The 18,021-nt window shown below is 43.7% G+C and overlaps 1 pseudogene across 1 annotated transcript in view; it reads right to left on the bottom strand.

Annotated features, from left to right (window-relative positions):
* LOC311130326 (VPS10 domain-containing receptor SorCS3-like) overlaps window positions 1-18,021 on the bottom strand; it is a 202,502-nt pseudogene that overhangs the window by 136,713 nt on the left and 47,768 nt on the right. The window contains exon 3 of the transcript in view: window positions 7,019-7,086. The product of the transcript in view is annotated as a VPS10 domain-containing receptor SorCS3-like (transcript). The remainder of the gene's footprint in view (window positions 1-7,018; window positions 7,087-18,021) is intronic.

Here is an 18,021-nt window from a genome sequence, read left to right as displayed (position 1 = left end):
CTTCATTTTGCTCACATCCCTACGCATCCCATTGAGATATGGGACCACACCTTTGAATATTATTCACAGGAATTACTGATCTGTTTCCATTGTTTAAGGTCAGGGAGTTCATTAAAATTGACAGGCTGACTTTGAGATACTTGAAGGGGTTGGCTGGTGCCTTGACCTTTATTGAAAAGTCAGCATCTGTCCTGCCATTTGGGCTGACAGCATGGACGCCGTGGTATAATCAGACTCTAACGGTCTCTCCGGACCCGAAATCTCCTTAGCAGATCTGTTATCTCAATTAGCAATTAATATTATGGACAGAGAGGAACAGAGGAAAACACATGCAGAGACTGCAAAGTGTACGGCTGCGATTAGTTGTTGATTCATGTGTATGAACTATCATGTTCTGGAGGTTTCTGAGTAGTATTTATATTGATCTCTCTCTAACTCTCTGTTTCTACTAATTCTCTCTCTTCATTCCTCACTCTCTCTCGCTTCCACCAGGTCTCATTTGAACAAAGTCGAATATGATCATTTGTGCCCTGATTTTGTTGATACGGAATCCCAGCACTGTGGCAACCGTCACAGTGATGTATCAGAAACCCAGCCAATCATGGGTTTGCAACGGGTGGGTTACTGCTCTAACTGCCTTCTCATGGCGGAGGGACATGACTAGGCTGAATGAATGCCAGGGCACATGTCAGAGGCTTGGGGATGTCAATGTTCTTCTAACACCCAGGACTATTTACTCCTCTTAATGACTACACCTGACTTCAATTACTTTAAATGCTGAGAAAAACACCTGGCATATTTAGCTTTTTTCCTGCCCTGTAGCTCATTTTGGAAAAGCTGCACTGTTGGATGATTTATTTTGTTAGATGTTGAAATATCTATTTTCTAAGACAATACATTTCAGATTATTTTGGGAGACTGACTCGCAAAAGCAGACTTTTCTCTGCTCTATAACTAATTAAAAGGAGCTTTTAGATTGAACAATGTCTTAGGTTAGATACTGGATATCTGTTTTGTAAGATTATGTTTTCATTATTTCTGGGATATTTTGTCACTTTGATTTCCTAGCAACTGACTCATACCTTGACATTCAACAATACGGGAACATTTAAAATACATTTCTAATCTTCGCAGTTATTCAAAGACTAAACCAGCTCACTTTCTCTAGCCTCAAGGAAAAACCATACATACATGTTGTCATTGTCAGACTTATTTTAGTCTGAATGTGTCTGAAAACCTCCTCAAACATGAAGGGAGGATTTATTTTGTGCTCTGAAGAGAGGTATTAACGTTGAAATCCCATAGCCACATACAGATAGAGTGTTGTAGCTGACAATCTAAACAAACTAAATTACTGGAGTCAAACATGGTGCAGTATTATGTGTAACAAACAATAATCCAAATTGAATTGAAAATAAAAAAATGAAGATTTAATCCTCCCTTGTTACCCAATGGAAAACAAATGCTGTACTGAAACAAATGGAAAAGAAGCAAGGGTTTTATTGTTTTCATTAAATGTAAGTCTTGGAAAAGCAAAACACATAACATTAAATTAGGATAGTATGTTCATTGTTTCTTCACTCTCTCTCTCTCTCTCTCTCTTTCTCTCTCTCTCTCTCTCTCTCTCATTCTCTCGTGTTCTCTCACTCTCTTTCTCTCTCTCTCTCTCTCTCGCTCTCTCTCTGTCGCTCTCTCAATTCAATTTCAATTCAATTTAAGGGCTTTATTGGCATGGGAAACGTATGTTAACATTGCCAAAGCAAGTGAAGTAGATAGTAAACAAAAGTGAAATAAATATTAACAGTAAACATTACACTCAGAAGTTTCAAAAGAATAAAGACATTTCAAATGTCATATTATGTATATATACAGTGTTGTAACAATGTGCAAATAGTTTAAGTACAAATGGGAAAATAAATAAACATAAATATGGGTTGTATTTACAATGGTGTTTGTTCTTCACTGGTTGCCCTTTTCTTGTGGCAACAGGTCACAAATCTTGCAGCTGTGATGGCACACTGTGGTTTTTCACCCAGTAGATAAGGGAGTTTATCAAAATTGGGTTTGTTTTCGAATTCTTTGTGGATCGCTGTAATCTGAGGGAAATATGTGTCTCTAATATGGTCATACATTTGGCAGGAGGTTAGGAAGTGCAGCTCAGTTTCCACCTCATTTTGTGGGCAGTGTGCACATAGCCTGTCTTCTCTTGAGTGCCAGGTCTGCCTACGGCGGCCTTTCTCAATAGCAAGGCTATGCTCACTGAGTCTGTACATAGTCAAAGCTTTCCTTAAGTTTGGGTCAGTCACAGTGGTCAGGTATTCTGCCACTGTGTACTCTCTGTTTAGGGCCAAATAGCATTCTAGTTTGCTCTGTTTTGTTGTTTGTTCTTTCCAATGTGTCAAGTAATTCTCCTTTTGTTTTCTCATGATTTGGTTGGGTCTAGTTGTGTTGTTGTTGTTGTTGTTGTCCTGGGGCTGTGTGGGGTCTGTTTGTGTTTGTGAACAGAGCCCCAGGACAAGCTTACTTAGGGGACTCTTCTCCAAGTTCATCTCTCTGTAGGTGATGGCTTTGTTATGGAAGGTTTGGGAATCGCTTCCTGGTTATAGAATTTAACGGCTCTTTTCTGGATTTTGATAATTAGCGGGTATTGGCCTATTTCTGCTTTGCATGCATTATTTGGTGTTTTACGTTGTACACTGAGGATGTTTTTGCAGAATTCTGCATGCAGAGTCTCAATTTGGTGTTTGTCCCATTTTGTTAATTCTTGGTTGGTGAGCGGACCCCAGACCTCAGAACCATAAAGGGCAATGGGTTCTATAACTGATTCAAGTATTTTTAGCCAGATCCTAATTGGTAGGTCAAATTTTATGTTCATTTTGATGGCATAGAAGGCCCTTCTTGCCTTGTCTCTCAGATCGTTCACAGCTTTCTTTTCTTTATATATATTTTTTTTCACCTTTATTTGTGGAAGTTACCTGTGGCGCTGATCTTTAGGCCGATTTATGTATAGTTTTTTGTGTGCTCTAGGGCAACGGTGTCTAGTTGGAATTAGTATTTGTGGTCCTGGCAACTGGACCTTTTTTGGAACACCATTATTTTTGTCTTACTGAGATTTACTGTCAGGGCCCAGGTCTGACAGAATCTGTGCAGAAGATCTAGGTGCTGCTGTAGGCCCTCCTTGGTTGGTGACAGAAGCACCAGATCATCAGCAAACAGAAGACATTTGACTTCAGATTCTAGTAGGGTGAGGCCAGGTGCTGCAGACTGTTCTAGTGCCCTCGCCAATTCGTCGATATATATGTTGAAGAGTGTGGGGCTTAAACTGCATCCCTGTCTCACCCCACGGCCCTGTGGGAAGAAATGTGTGTGTTTTTTGCCAATTTTAACCGCACACTTGTTGTTTGTGTACATGGATTTTATAATGTCGTATGTTTTTCCCCCAACCCCACTTTCCATCAATTTGTATAGCAGACCCTCATGCCAAATTGAGTCAAAAGCTTTTTTGAAATCAACAAAGCATGAGAAGACTTTGCCTTTATTTTGGTTTGTTTGTTTGTCAATTAGGGTGTGCAGGGTGAATACGTGGTCTCTCGTACGGTAATTTGGTAAAAAGCCAATTTGACATTTGCTCAGTACATTGTTTTCACTGAGGAAATGAACTAGTCTGCTGTTAATGATAATGCAGAGGATTTTCCCAAGGTTGCTGTTGACGCATATCCCACGGTAGTTATTGGGGTCAAATTTGTCTCCACTTTTGTGGAATGTTGTGATCAGTCCTTGGTTCCACATATTGGGGAAGATGCCAGAGCTAAGGATGATGTTAAAGAGTTTAAGTATAGCTAATTGAAATTTGTGGTCTGTATATTTTATCATTTCATTGAGGATACCATTAACACCACAGGACTTTTTGGGTTGGAGGGTTTGTATTTTGTCCTGTAGTTCATTCAATTTAATTGGAGAATCCAGTGGGTTCTGGTAGTCTTTAATAGTTGATTCTAAGATTTGCATTTGATCATGTATATTTTTTTGCTGTTTGTTCTCTGTTATAGGGCCAAAAAGATTGGAGAAGTGGTTTACCCATACATCTCCGTTTTGGATAGATAGCTCTTCGTGTTGTTGTTTGTTTAGTGTTTTCCAATTTTCCCAGAAGTGGTTAGAGTCTATGGATTCTTCAATTACATTGAGCTGATTTCTGACATGCTGTTCCTTCTTTTTCCGTAGTGTATTTCTGTATTGTTTCAGTGATTCACCATAGTGAAAGCGTAAGCTCAGGTTTTCTGGGTCTGTATGTTTTTGGTTGGATAGGTTTCTCAATTTCTTTCTTAGGTTTTTGCATTCTTCATCAAACCATTTATCTTGTTATTACTTTTCTTTGGTTTTCTGTTAGAGATTTTTTGATTTGATAGGGAAGCTGAGAGGTCAAATATACTGTTTAGGTTTTCTACTGCCAAGTTTACACCTTCACTATTACAGTGGAATGTTTTGTCCAGGAAGTTTTCTAGAATGGATTGATTTTGTTGTTTCCTAAGAGTTTTTTGGTAGGTTTCAACACTACTTTCCTTCCATCTATAGCATTTCTTAATATTATTCAGTTCCTTTGGCTTTGATGCCTCATGATTGAGTATTGCTCTGTTCAAGTAGACTGTGATTTTGCTGTGGTCTGATAGGGGTGTCAGGGGGCTGACTGTGAACGCTCTGAGAGACTCTGGGTTGAGGTCAGTGATAAAGTAGTCTACAGTACTACTGCCAAGAGATGAGCTATAGGTGTACCTACCATAGGAGTCCCCTCTAAGCCTACCATTGACTATGTACATACCCAGTGTGCGACAGAGCTGCAGGAGTCGTGACCCGTTTTTGTTGGTTATGTTGTTGTAGTTGTGCCTAGGGGGGCATATGGGTGAGGGAATGCTGTCACCTCCAGGTAGGTGTTTGTCCCCCTGTGTGCTGAGGGTGTCAGGTTCTTGTCCAGTTCTGGCATTTAGGTCACCACAGACTAGTACATGTCCCTGGGTCTGGAAATTATTGATTTCCCCCTCCAGGATGGAGAAATTGTCTTCATTAAAGTATGGGGATTCTAGTGGGGGGATATAGGTAGCACACAGGAGGACATTTTTCTCAGTTGAGATAATTTCCTTTAGAATTTCTAACCAAATGTAAAATGTTCCTGTTTTGATTAATTTAATAGAGTGAGTTAGGTCTGCTCTATACCAAATTAGCATACCCCCTGAGTCCCTTCCCTGTTTCACACCTGGTAGTTTGGTGGATGGGACTACCAGCTCTCTGTAACCTAGAGGGCAACCAGTGGGTCCGTCTCCTCTATACCATGTTTCTTGTAGGATGACAATGTCTGTATTTCCGATTTCTTTGGTGAAGTCCAGATTCCTGCTCTTTAGGCCAAAGGCAGATGACCTCAGGCCTTGGATATTCCAGGATGAAATAGTGAAGGCTTTGTGTTCCATAAAGTGTCTAATGTTGTTGGTTGTGTGGTTTGGCCTCAGGCCAGTAATTGTGAGCAGAGCCTGCTGAGCATCTGGTACATGCCATTGGCTTGGGCTAGTGTAAGAGTGGGTGTTGGGCCTGTTTGCCTGCTCACGGCCTGGGCGTATGTGTGACTTTCATGTTGAGGCCCTCTTTGTGGGAGTGGGGGGCTTGGGATGGGTAGGAGGGGCATAGGTCTGATCTGAGGGGGCCTAAATGGGGTGTGGGCATGGTTGACTTGGGGGAGAGTTAATTGGTGGGGGTGGGGGTGTAGATGTGGTTGATGGTGCTGTGGTCTGGATGTAGGTCCTCTCTGCGGGGGTCCTCTATGTGTAGGTCCTGGGGGGGGGTCCCGCAGGTCTGGGAGAGTGTCTCCCTGGTCTGGGCGGGGTGTCTGTTGATCTGTTGCTCCTGTGTGAGGTGTTGGGTCTGTGGTTGAGGGCGATATCCTTTAGGGTCCGGGCGAAGGTGGGCACTGCTGCCTTGTATAGGTGGACCTGGTCATAAAGGCTGTTCACGTCCAGGGTGGAGTGGTGGGCCAGGAAGACATTTGGTTTTGATGCACAGTCACGGGAAATAATTGTGTTTACCTCTCTCTCTCTCTCTCTCTCTCTCTCTCTCTCTCTCTCTCTCTCTCTCTCTCTCTCTCTCTCTCTCTCTCTCTCTCTCTCTCTCTCTCTCTCTCTCTCCACCACCAAGTCCTAAAAAAAATCACTGAGTCCCTCTCTTCTACCCCTCTCTTCTCCCCCTCTCTCCTTCCCCTTATCTCCTTCCCCCTCTCTCTCCCTTGTTATCAGCCTGACTCACTCAACAGGAGAGGGCTTTACACACGTCACAGGCTAACTATCTGGGTCCCACAAACACATGCAGGAGCCACATCACTATAATATTTCAAGAATCATTCAGATTTCATTGCGTTGACACACCAAATTGCCTGAAAGGACCACAAGCTCTTGCTGTGTCACCACTACTGTCACTGCTAGCAAAACGACAAGAAATACGGCAACGAAAGTAATGAACGAAGACAACCTGTCCTGTACTAAAATATCTTGATGGTGGTTATGGCTTATAGCTTCCCATTGACTCAAAGGGGACTTGTACACCTCTCCTTTTGTCAGTGTATTTGTAATGCACTTTGTGTTGTTACTCTGTGTAGTTGTTGTGTTAGTCTCCCTGGGAAGGTGTGAGGGGAAAGAGCTACATCAGCGGTACATCACGTTAAACATGTAGTCAGTTTACACAAGAGTAGAGACTAGTCATCGTTCACCTGGGGCACCCTGCTCAATGGTCAGTAGTGCAATTATGCTTTGCATGCAGCAGTCTTGTACAAAGCAGTGAGGGAGAGAGAAAGAGAAAAGGGTAGGGAGAGAGAAAGATGGAGGGGGAGAGAGAGTAGAAAAGAGAAAGATGGTGGAGAGAGACTGCACTATTGTTACAATTATGAATCTGAATATGTGTCTTTGAGGGAGGGAAAGAGAGAGAGGGAGAGAGGAAGTGAGAGAGACAGAGAGGGAGAGATGAAGAAAGGCTACTGTCTTACCTCCACAGGGTGCTCTCTGTAACACTCCCCAGGTGAAAGTCGTAGAGTTTGGTCAGAATCAGGATAACCTGGAAACAAAAAATACATAACATGTGTTATAAGTATGTAATAAGCCATGAAATAACTCAAATCTATTAGATAATAAACAGAAACATTTAAGAATACCACAGGTTATTCTCTCTGAAGACAAGAGAGACTGGGCAAACGTATTCTATATTCTCTTAGAAGAACACCAACCTACGTGTTCCATAAAAAACAATCAAAACCACCATAAACAACAACAACAGGTGTTTGTCGATACATTCGCATGTTATGAATGTCCCTTCGGCTCCGTCCCCAACACAACACTAGTTAAGGGGCACTATGCCAACCTGTATGCCCACTTTGAACCCTCTCTCTCTTGATCCCTCAAGCATGATCCTGCAGTCAGTCCCTCTGTTCCCATAGCTTTGGTCTGAGCGGTTTGAAGAGCATGAAAGAGAGAGAGGAGGGAAGGGGGTCTTTGATAACACACTGAACAAGGAGACAGGTGAATCACAGACCAAGATGGCCGACCATATTCTAGAGACCAGTGGTCAGATTTGATATCAAAACAGAGGACCAGAAAATTATATAACTGAATCCAAAATCAACCACTATACCTCCTCCCTAGAAACTCCTGTAGGAAAAAAAAAACTTGTAGAGTATTTGACGTTTAAAAAGGCTTATGAAGTTTGTAATTTCCATTTGAAATTTAAAACAAAAATGTTTCCTTATGAAAATTGTATCAACCCCTAAATAAAATATATTTATAATCCACATAATAATTCACATTCCTGTTGCTGCAGGATTATTTTCCTGCTGTATCAAACTGCCTCAAATGAGGATCCTACATCTGTATGTGCACGCTGTATGGCAAAAATTCCACCCAGCCTATTAGAAAGCAAATCGTTAAAAGATTATTACCATTCTGATTAAACCTATCTTAGATCTACAGGAGAGGCTAGTGGGTAGAAATGGCCAAGGGATTGATTTGGGATTCAACGTATGCTCCTCTGAGTGGAAGGCTATTGATGCAACAAGGGCACATATGGTGTCTGTGGAGGAGACAAACATAGAGTAATACTGGTGAGACAACACTGGTGAGACAACACTGGTGAGACAACACTGGTGAGACAACACTGGTGAGACAACACTGGTGTGACAACACTGGTGAAACACACTTTGAGACAACACTGGTGAGACAACACTGGTGAGACAACACTGGTGTAACAACACTGGTGAGACTACACTGGTGTAACAACACTGTCTTTATATAAATGCCTCAACAGCCATATGGTCACAGCGTCATTAGCGATGTACATTACAACCTACGGGGTGCGTCGTTAATTCTGAGGTTGCCGCTGGAATTTGTTAAATGCAAAAACATGGAAAAGATTGACTCATCTCGAACCTTAATTATTTACCATTCGTCAGAACACAGATTACTTGAATGTGTGATCAGGACGAGGTGTTACATAATGAAAGCTTTGTTTTCTAAAGCTACAAACCAAATTGACTCTGGCTTTTTTATTTGCATACTTGTCTCTTGTTAGCGTCCCCCTCTTTGCGCCAAGCGTATGCTTCCTTAAAGTGAACAGACAAGCTTGACTTCGCTGCAAGGTAATTCGCTAGCTGTCTCTCTTCGTCTTGCCTGACTACATTTAGATATACAGTATACATCTGGAAGCCAACACCAGTTGTAGACTTGACCTCCGTGGTCTATGTGTACAGACTCCAGGCTTGGCCTCACTAGCCTGGCTGGCCCTTAAGAGCCCCAAGGACTGGCCTGGACCTCACTGGGGAGCCACTAATGGTTCTCTCTGAGAGATGGTGCCACCACCCTGGGGGCCCTCTCCTCCTCCTAAGACTGTGAGCAGATGGTTTGGGCCAAGCAAGATTGCACTGCCAGAGAGGGCAATGTAGAGAGAGAGGAAGAAAAACATAGAAGAAGAAAATGGGATTCTTGCCATGCCGATAAAATGCAAAGCATGGTAATGTGTCTGTATCTGTGTGTGTGTGCGTGAGCTTGCATGTTCTTGCTTAAGAGTGTGTGTGTAGATTCCTGCAGGTGCCTGATGTTATCAGACAAGCTTGCTCTCCTCTGCCAGGGGGTGGCACCACACAGACAGGGAGCAGTCCCCCTCCATGACAGCATGAATTGAAAATTCACATTGAATAACTGGGGCACCAGCTGAAATCCCAGAGAATACTTTTGTTCTGTCAGCTTGTATCACCCTCATGAAAATCTTAATCATGTCTCCGAGAATGCACTGCTCGCCCAAACACAAACGGAATACAAACGGTGAAAGCATTAAATGTGGGGCGGTTGCAAAAAAAACCTCAACTTTTAGCAACTCCTTGTAACATATTGTCAAGTTTGTTTACATAGTGCCGATCTTTGTTGGTCCTGTTTAGTCGACTGACAATGGTTTCAATGAAGTGCGGATGGCACAAACTGTAAACAAATAAGTTTCACGAGGCAGCCATTTTTCAAGTACATTCTCCCCTCCTCGAAAACCCCAATGGACTGCAATGAATGGAAGAAAATGTCAGCTTGTTGCCTCGCAATTAACCAACTGTGGTGAAAACCTATTATTAGCATAAATAAATGTCCCATGTCCACAAAGACCAATTCAAAGTGACAAACGGAATTTTGAATGCTGATTTAGTTCTGTGGTGCGCTAATGATAGGTCACTAATGACTTTGAGAAAACTGTTAATCTCTCCTCCAAGCCAGTCAGAAGTTTAATTGTGTTAGCCCCGCGAATTGCTGGTGTTCATCGCCGGGGTCAATGCTATGTGGCCCGGTAACAAGGACACTAAATTGAACATGCTTTTCGATATTGAATACTGAATGAGTATCTAGTCTCTCAGGAGTGTTGAATCAGTGCGGCGTGGCGGAAACACCTGGCTAATAAAAATAACACCTCAGAATGTCTGTGTCCTTGTGGATAACTGGCTCTGCATGTGACGACAGTGTTGCATCATGGTTGCATTAACCATACAGTAGCTGTGTTATGGAACATGGCACATGTCAAATAATTATCATTAAAACATAAATGTAGTGTGGGGAACATTAGTTGATCATTTGTTTTAATATATTTTTCTAGAGACACCTGCATAGGTGTATGTTAATGAGACTTCTGCCTGTTTACACAACGATTCTTCTCATTCAAAGACTTCAGTAGCAGCATTTGACTCTGAAGTAGAGGGAGAGAAGAGCCATACACAGAGAGAGAGAGAGAGAGAGAGAGAGAGAGAGAGAGAGAGAGAGAGAGAGAGAGAGAGAGAGAGAGAGAGAGAGAGAGAGAGAGAGAGAGAATCTGAAAGCCACGTCCAAATCCAAAAAAGGCAGCAGAGCTTGCAAAACAAATGTAAGAGCAGATGACACCAAAATGGCAGCCGAACAAAACGCTGATCTTTATCCAAAAGTGATTAAGCCCCCCCAGCCTTTCAGTAACGTGTCAGCAGCCAAGCTATTACTACATCAAGTGGAGGGAGAGGCCCGTTTATGAGAAAGGGAGATGGGAGATGTTTGATGGCTCTATCAGGCCACACACACACACACACACACACCACAAATGGAGAGGTTTGATGGTTATATCCGAGCGGTGTGTATGTGTGTGTTAGTGTTTTATGGCGCCTTTCGTTGGAAAACAGGATCCCTTTTCATGTCATTTTGCCTTGACTGACATGTATGCTATAGAGCTGGCGGTAAGTGCATTTACTAAGCACCTTTGAATTGGCCCCCACACAATTACTTATAGCTTCCAATTGGCTCATTCATCACCCCTCCTCTATCCTGTAACTATTCCCCAGGTCGTTGCTGAAAATGAGAATGTGTTCTCAGTCAACTTACCTGGTAAAATAACCTTAAAATAAATAATAAATAAATAAATAGTGAGAAAAAAAGTGTCTGTGTATTTGTGTGTACATAGACTACATTTGTGTGTGTGTGTGTGTGTGAGAGAGAGAGAGAGAGAGAGAGAGAGAGAGAGAGAGAGAGAGAGAGAGAGAGGGGGGGGGGGGAAGAGAAGCTACATGAGCTTGTAGCACTACGCCTAAACTCTGCTAAAACAAGGGGAAACACTGGCTGTTAAAAAGTCTGTTCGGTAGCATGTTTATGTCGACTCAGGTAGTAGGGGACATGGTGGGAAATATCCCATTAAAATGTAACACATGAATATACTGTGCAGCGTTGCACATTTCTTGAGTCATTCCCTCATTTCCTCTCATTGCCAACGGTTTCACAAACACAAACACATACACACATACTCAAACACATCCACACACAGACTTACTTAAACACATACACATACAGACACACACACACACACACACATACCAGTGGAGTCTGGTGGGAGGAGCTATGGGAGATCATGCTCATTGTAATGAAATGGAGTCAAACATGTGGTTTCTATATTTAATTGTGTTTGATACTGTTCCACTTATACCATTCCATCCATTACAATGAGCCCGTCCTCCTATAGCTCTTACCACCAGCCTCCACCAACACTCACACAGACACACATACTCAAGTACAGACAGGGAGATCATTCAAGATTGACGTCCTGAGGACGTCGAGAAATGCCTTCAAAACCAGCCACTAGGGGCAACAGTGACTTAAGTTAAGTTTAACCACTTATTCCGAATGGTTAAGGTAAAGGTCAAGTTTAAGGTTTGGGAAAGGGTACATTTTTTTTTTTAAATAACACTGTCCCCACAACATTACCTTCAAGTATGTTTTGCTAGGGCATTGTGGACGGGGTGGTGGATTGGCGTAATCCCATGGGTTGAGGTTTGGGATAGGGTTAAAACATTACGTTTAAGCACTCATTCTGAATGGTTAAGGTAAGGGTTAAGGTTTGGGAAAGGGTTAAAACAAAAAATGAAAAGTGTCCACAACTGGCATCGAACACACAACCTTCTGATCCAGAGTCATGGGATACCATGCGTGTTCGATGCCAGTCGTAGACACTGGTTTTATTTGTTATGTTCAAACCCTATCCCAAACCTTAATCCTTACCTTAACCATTCAGAATAAGTGCTTAAACTTAACCCTTAACTTCGAAATTTGGTGAAATGGAACAATACTGAGCAGCAGTGGCAACAAAAACACTTTGAAATCTGACGTTTTTTAGAAAACACACACACACACAGGCAGGAAGTGAGTTAATCTTCAGCTAATACAGCCCTCATCTCCTTTATAAAATCCTTATTGATTCTCCTCATTCACAGCAAAGGAAGATATATACAGTAGTGGTCTGTGGAGCCAGCCCTAGGTTAACCTTACAAATCATTACCTATTTAAATACAGCCAGGTGGAGTAAGTAGGTAAATTAACAGAGGAAATACGATATGAGAGAGTAGGTCTGGATGGAGCTCTACCTGTTCACCATTATAGCGATGGTGATTCTTATTGCCTTAGTTATAGAGAACTAGGGAGGTAGCCAAGTCAAGGTTTCCCTATGTCGTTCTACCTCCCTCCCTCTATCTCCCTCCCTACTTTGTCCTCTGACACTCCTCTTCCTCCATCCATGCCTCTCCTCCTTGCTGCCCCTTTCTTGCTATTTCTTTCCCTTCTACACTCCATTGCATTCTCCTACCTGCACCTCTATCTGCCCTCCCCTGTCCTCCCTTCATTTCTCTCTCTCCCTCCCACACATCCCTCTCTCCCCTCTTGCTCGTTCTCTCTCATCCAAGCCTCTCTCCTCTGTCACCGTATCCTTTCTTTCTCTCCCTCCCTCCTTCTGTCCCTTCCATCCCTCTATCTCTATCACCACAGCCCTCCCTCCCTCTTTTCCTCCCCCTCTACACTCTCTCCCCCTCGCTCAGCCCCTCCTCTCTCTCTGTCACTCCACAGCCTTCCCTTCCTCTTTCCCTCCCCCTCTCCACTCTCTCCCCCTCCCTCAGCCCCTCCTCTCTCGCTCTCCATCTCCTATCTCTGTCTTGCTCCTTCGACCATCTCTCTCCACCCTGTCTCTCTCTCTCTTCCTCCCTCTTCTCTCTCTCTTCATATAGCAGAAGGGAGTAGAGTTAGAGTTATACACTGCCTGGAGGAGGCCTAATTAAAATCAATGTACATTTACTGAATGCTCATTAAACGGAATGGAGGTACTTATCTGTTTGGAATTTTCATTAAATACCTCCCATGAAATGTGGAGTGACAGCATTCTCACCTATCACAACTACATTTACATTTACATTTTAGTCATTTAGCAGACGCTCTTATCTATTGGTTTTTAAAATGTGATTGATTGATCACACCACTGTCATAGGCTATTACACAAATACACCTGAAACGTACACAACACAGTCAATATTTATTTTCATGTAACTAAACCAGCTCAAGCGAAATTGCTGCTTTTCGTACATTTGGACGATGTAACCTTTCACACCAACAGAAATGCATTGGTTTCCATATGTTCCCATTATGTGGCACATTCCTACACAACGTTCTTCTATCTTTATCTGAATTATTTATGTGGTGGCATTCCACTTCATAATCACCTGCCATTAACAGTTTTCCCATTTCAACTTCAAAGTCCAGTGATAGAAGAGTGCTACCATAACAACCTGTGTCTGAACTTAAATGTGGCTGCAATGTCCCTGTAAATTCAAAGGGACAGAGTGATACTCTCCCAGCGTCAAAAGTCACCATGACCAGTTTGTACCCTATCGTCCAAACATTTTCTACATGTTTTATGATTCGGTGGTCTGATGTGTCGGAACAAAGCATGATGGTTTGTGCTGGATTGTCATAATAGGTTTTCATATTTCATGTTCTATCCAATATGTCTCATCATTAATCATCATCACATCAGACACAGGCATAGATAAAATGTTAGGCATAACAGCATGTATAACAACATAACAAACATACAGTGAGTGGACAAAACATTTCCATGACATAGACTGACCAGGGGAATCCAGGTGAAAGCTATGATCCCTTATTGATGTCATAACAAACATATGAGTTCACTATAAAGCATAATCAGATCAGAGCCAGACTAATACAACCCTACTACCTGGCAAACAGGAACTCTGGAAAAGCTAACTTAATGCTAACTTAAAGTGTCATCAAAAGTGTTCCCTCAATGCTCCCTATACCTGCACTATATGTTTGACATTTCCAGAGTGAGGGCGCAAGCTGCAGAGCTTCCTTCTCTTACATTACATTACGGTCGCCCTTTTCCCTTCCCATGGTGCAACTGTCTCTCAGGCTGGCACTAGCCCTTAGAGTAAGTCAAGCGAATCAAACGCTATCTGACTGCATAGGAGAATCCGTGGCGGGGGTTTGAGCGCGCCCACTGTGAGGAAGAAGGATAAAAGCAAAAGCCAGGCCTGGCGGACCCAGACACTCTCCCTCTCTCTGACTCCATCTTATCTCCAGTCTTGAGTGGTGAGATATATTTCCTTCCTTCTTCTCTCCCCTCGACTTTGAACCGTGAACCTCTGGCCAGGGACTTCAATGTCTCTCACGGCACATTATCAAAGGACAAATACTAAAAGAGTAATGGACTAAAATACGAGAAAGTAAAGGAGTAGGGGACAGTGAAAACGCAGAATGATGTGATGTGAGACCAGGGTTGGAGATATACTGGGGCTTTGGTATGGTCTAATGCACAGTCTTCATCAGGGAGGAAGACATAAGTAGGCTAGGGTCTAAGAACAAGGCTATAAGTGTAGAGTAGACTACAGTAGAAGTAGCAAGACAACTGAATGTTCTAAATATATTCTTCAAAGTGCAATTAGATTAATCTTCAATGTCTTCTCTGACCAAACGCCTCCTCCACCCACTGCAACAAATCCCGAAAACTTGCCCTTTCCCATTTAATTTAACCACTGACATATAATATATATATATATATATAATTTGTGGTTACTGAGACATATTCTAAGAAGAAGGGAGGGAGTTTTTCTAAACCACAGGCATACCAGTGTGTGTCATTGTGAATCTTCCTCAGAGGTGACACAATGAGGCGACAGCAGGAAACCTGATTAACTCTGAGCCGCAACTCCTAAAATTTTAATTATATTTTTTCAACCTTGTCTTCCTGTCAGTCACCTTGCTGGAGCAGCAGACTGATGTGTCCGATATGGAGGAGGTGTTGTAAAAAATAAAGATAACACTTTTCAAAATGGAGTGTTACCGATAGTGTGCCGGTGTAGTCACAGCATCTGTCAGGTGCAATTAAAAATGCAATTTGTTGTCCTTTTAGTGGCTTGCATTGAGATATGGTTTCTCCCTCAGCAGGTAACACAGGGGGGAATGGTCACTGTCATCCAACAACCAAGTGATCCATTGGCTCAATGTGATACGGACCACCAATAACGCGGCTCGACTTGGCAGGGGCCACCTGCCAGCATTAACATCCTGATAAGGCAATGTCAGGATGGTAGACGACGGCTCGTGTGCGTTACCGGGCCAATCCTCTCCCACCATCCTGCCAGCCACAACGCCATCCATTATTACTATTTGCGACTGTTTATGATTGATCAGCCATTTTGGAGAATCGCTTTGGCAGTTGTTGCTTCTTGCACTTTCTACGATTTATGTCTTTCCAGGGTAAACGATGAGAGATGTTAGCGATTCACAGAGGGGATGAAAACAGTGTGTTTAATGCACTTACTATAACATAGCCTGTCTGTCTGTCTGTCACCTATTCATTTCCATTATCTTCCCCTGTTGAGAGACTTGGCCCTGAAGGCAAATCTATACCTTATTTAAATGGCAGAAAATGAATATCTAACTCCATATGTACAATTCAAAAGAGCCCTGTTGGTTAAAACAGACCTGACAATGATACAATTAAGTACCAAATTAATAGCATTTTGAAATATTGAGATTAAGAAAACAAGCAAAGTGTTTTCTTTATTGTTAGGAGATTTAATTCTAAATTATAGAAGTTATTGTTCTATTTAAGTGCTATTTTTCCTTATTTTTTTTACGCAATTAAGCCAGAACCAACAAAAATATTTGATAGAAGAATTTAGAATACACTAGGAGTAACAGTAATGACTAAAATGTGACACCCTGAAAGTATGTGGACTGTGTGACAACTTGCAGGTGTCACGCCCTGGCTCTGGGGACACTGTTATGTTGAGCCAGGGTGTGTAGATAATGTGTTTTGTTTCTATGGGTGCTATTTCTATGTTGGCCAGAGTGGCTCCCAATCAGAGGCAACGAGTGTCAGGTGTTGCTGGCTGTCTCTGATTGGGAGCCATATTTATACAGTCTGTTTTTCATTCGTGTTTGTGGGATTTTGTTTCTAGTCTGTTTATGGTAGACCGTGAACTGTCACGTATCGTTTGTTGTTTTGATCGTGTCTCGTAATAAAGAGTATGTTTGCCTGCAACGCTGCGCCTTGGTCCTCCTCTGTTCCCGACGAGCGTGACAGAAAATCCCACCACAACTGGACCAAGCAGCGAGTCGAGGAGCCATCGCCAGGGAAATCCCTAGCAGATCTCCGTGGCAGCCTCGACTGGGTCAAGCCGAGTGAAGAGCAGAGAGAGTGGACTTGGGAACAATGGAGGAAGAGCCTCGACTGGGTCAAGCCAATTGAGGAGCTGAATAGCGGGAGTTGGAGGCAGAAGAGCGAGAGTTGGGCGAGAACTATAGAGGCCTGGCCCACGGGGAGGAGAGAACCCCAGAACATTTTTAGGGGGGGGCTCACGACGTCGGGGCAGCAGGAGGCCGCGATAGAGCGGTCCAGCGGGTTGGCAGAGGAGGCCGCCAGGTTACGGGGGCCACTGGTCGAAGAGGGGATGGAAGATGTAGAGGCACGGCGAGAGGTACTGGGGTGTGTTACCAGTCCGGTCCGGCCCGTTCCAGATCCCGGTGTAGGGCCAGTGGTGTGTGTCCCCAGTACGGTCCGGTCTGTTCCTGCTCCCCGCACCAAGTCAGTGGTGCGCTTCGTCAGCCCGGCACGGCCCGTTCCTGCTCCCCGCACCAAGTCAGTGGTGCGCTTCGTCAGCCCGGCTCGGCCCGTTCCTGCTCCCCGCACCAAGTCAGTGGTGCGTTTCGTCAGCCCGGTTCGGCTCACTCCTGCTCCTCACACCAAGCCAGTGGTGTGCGTTGTCAGTCCAGCACGGCCCGTGCCTGTTCTCCACACCAAGCCAGTGGTGGGCGTCGTCAGTCCGGCACGGCCCGTGCCTGTTCCACTGGTGCCTGGTTCGGCACTGGTCAGATGTTTTACGCCGGAGCTAGAGCAATCCGCTCCATCAGTGTGCAGTCCAGCTCCGGCCAGCGGGGCCAGACCGGACCAGGGGTACTTTGGGGGTTTGGAGAGGGAGCGGGGATCAGGCCCAGAGCCGGATCCGCCACCTAGGCGGAGTGCCCACCCGGTCCCTCCCCTGTGGTATTTGGTTGACGCGGTCGGAGTCCGCGCCTTTAGGGGGGGGTACTGTCACGCCCTGGCTCTGGGGACACTGTTATGTTGAGCCAGGGTGTGTAGATAATGTGTTTTGTTTCTATGGGTGCTATTTCTATGTTGGCCAGGGTGGCTCCCAATCAGAGGCAACGAGTGTCAGGTGTTGCTGGCTGTCTCTGATTGGGAGCCATATTTATACAGTCTGTTTTTCATTCGTGTTTGTGGGATTTTGTTTCTAGTCTGTTTATGGTAGACCGTGAACTGTCACGTATCGTTTGTTGTTTTGATCGTGTCTCGTAATAAAGAGTATGTTTGCCTGCAACGCTGCGCCTTGGTCCTCCTCTGTTCCCCACGAGCGTGACAGCAGGCAGCTAAAACTATAAGCTTGATAATGTGTGTGCATGCATAGAACAAATGAACACAGCCTGTGGTTATTTAGTAAGAGTCACAGGATGCGATACCAGACACTGAGAAACATGTCCCTACCTAGGGTGAGGACAGTGAGAAAGCTTACTGAGAATATGAAGAAGAGTGACTTACGATATAGAAAACCACAGTGTGCCAAGAATAGGGTGTTGCCAAAATACTTGTTTGTATGTGTGTATAAAA

The sequence above is a fragment of the Coregonus lavaretus genome (genome assembly GCF_964263955.1).
Source record: "Coregonus lavaretus genome assembly, chromosome: 6".
Classification (NCBI taxonomy): domain Eukaryota; kingdom Metazoa; phylum Chordata; class Actinopteri; order Salmoniformes; family Salmonidae; genus Coregonus; species Coregonus lavaretus.
The sequence above is the reverse complement of the archived record's forward strand: the minus strand, read 5'-3'. Positions and strand labels throughout refer to the sequence as shown.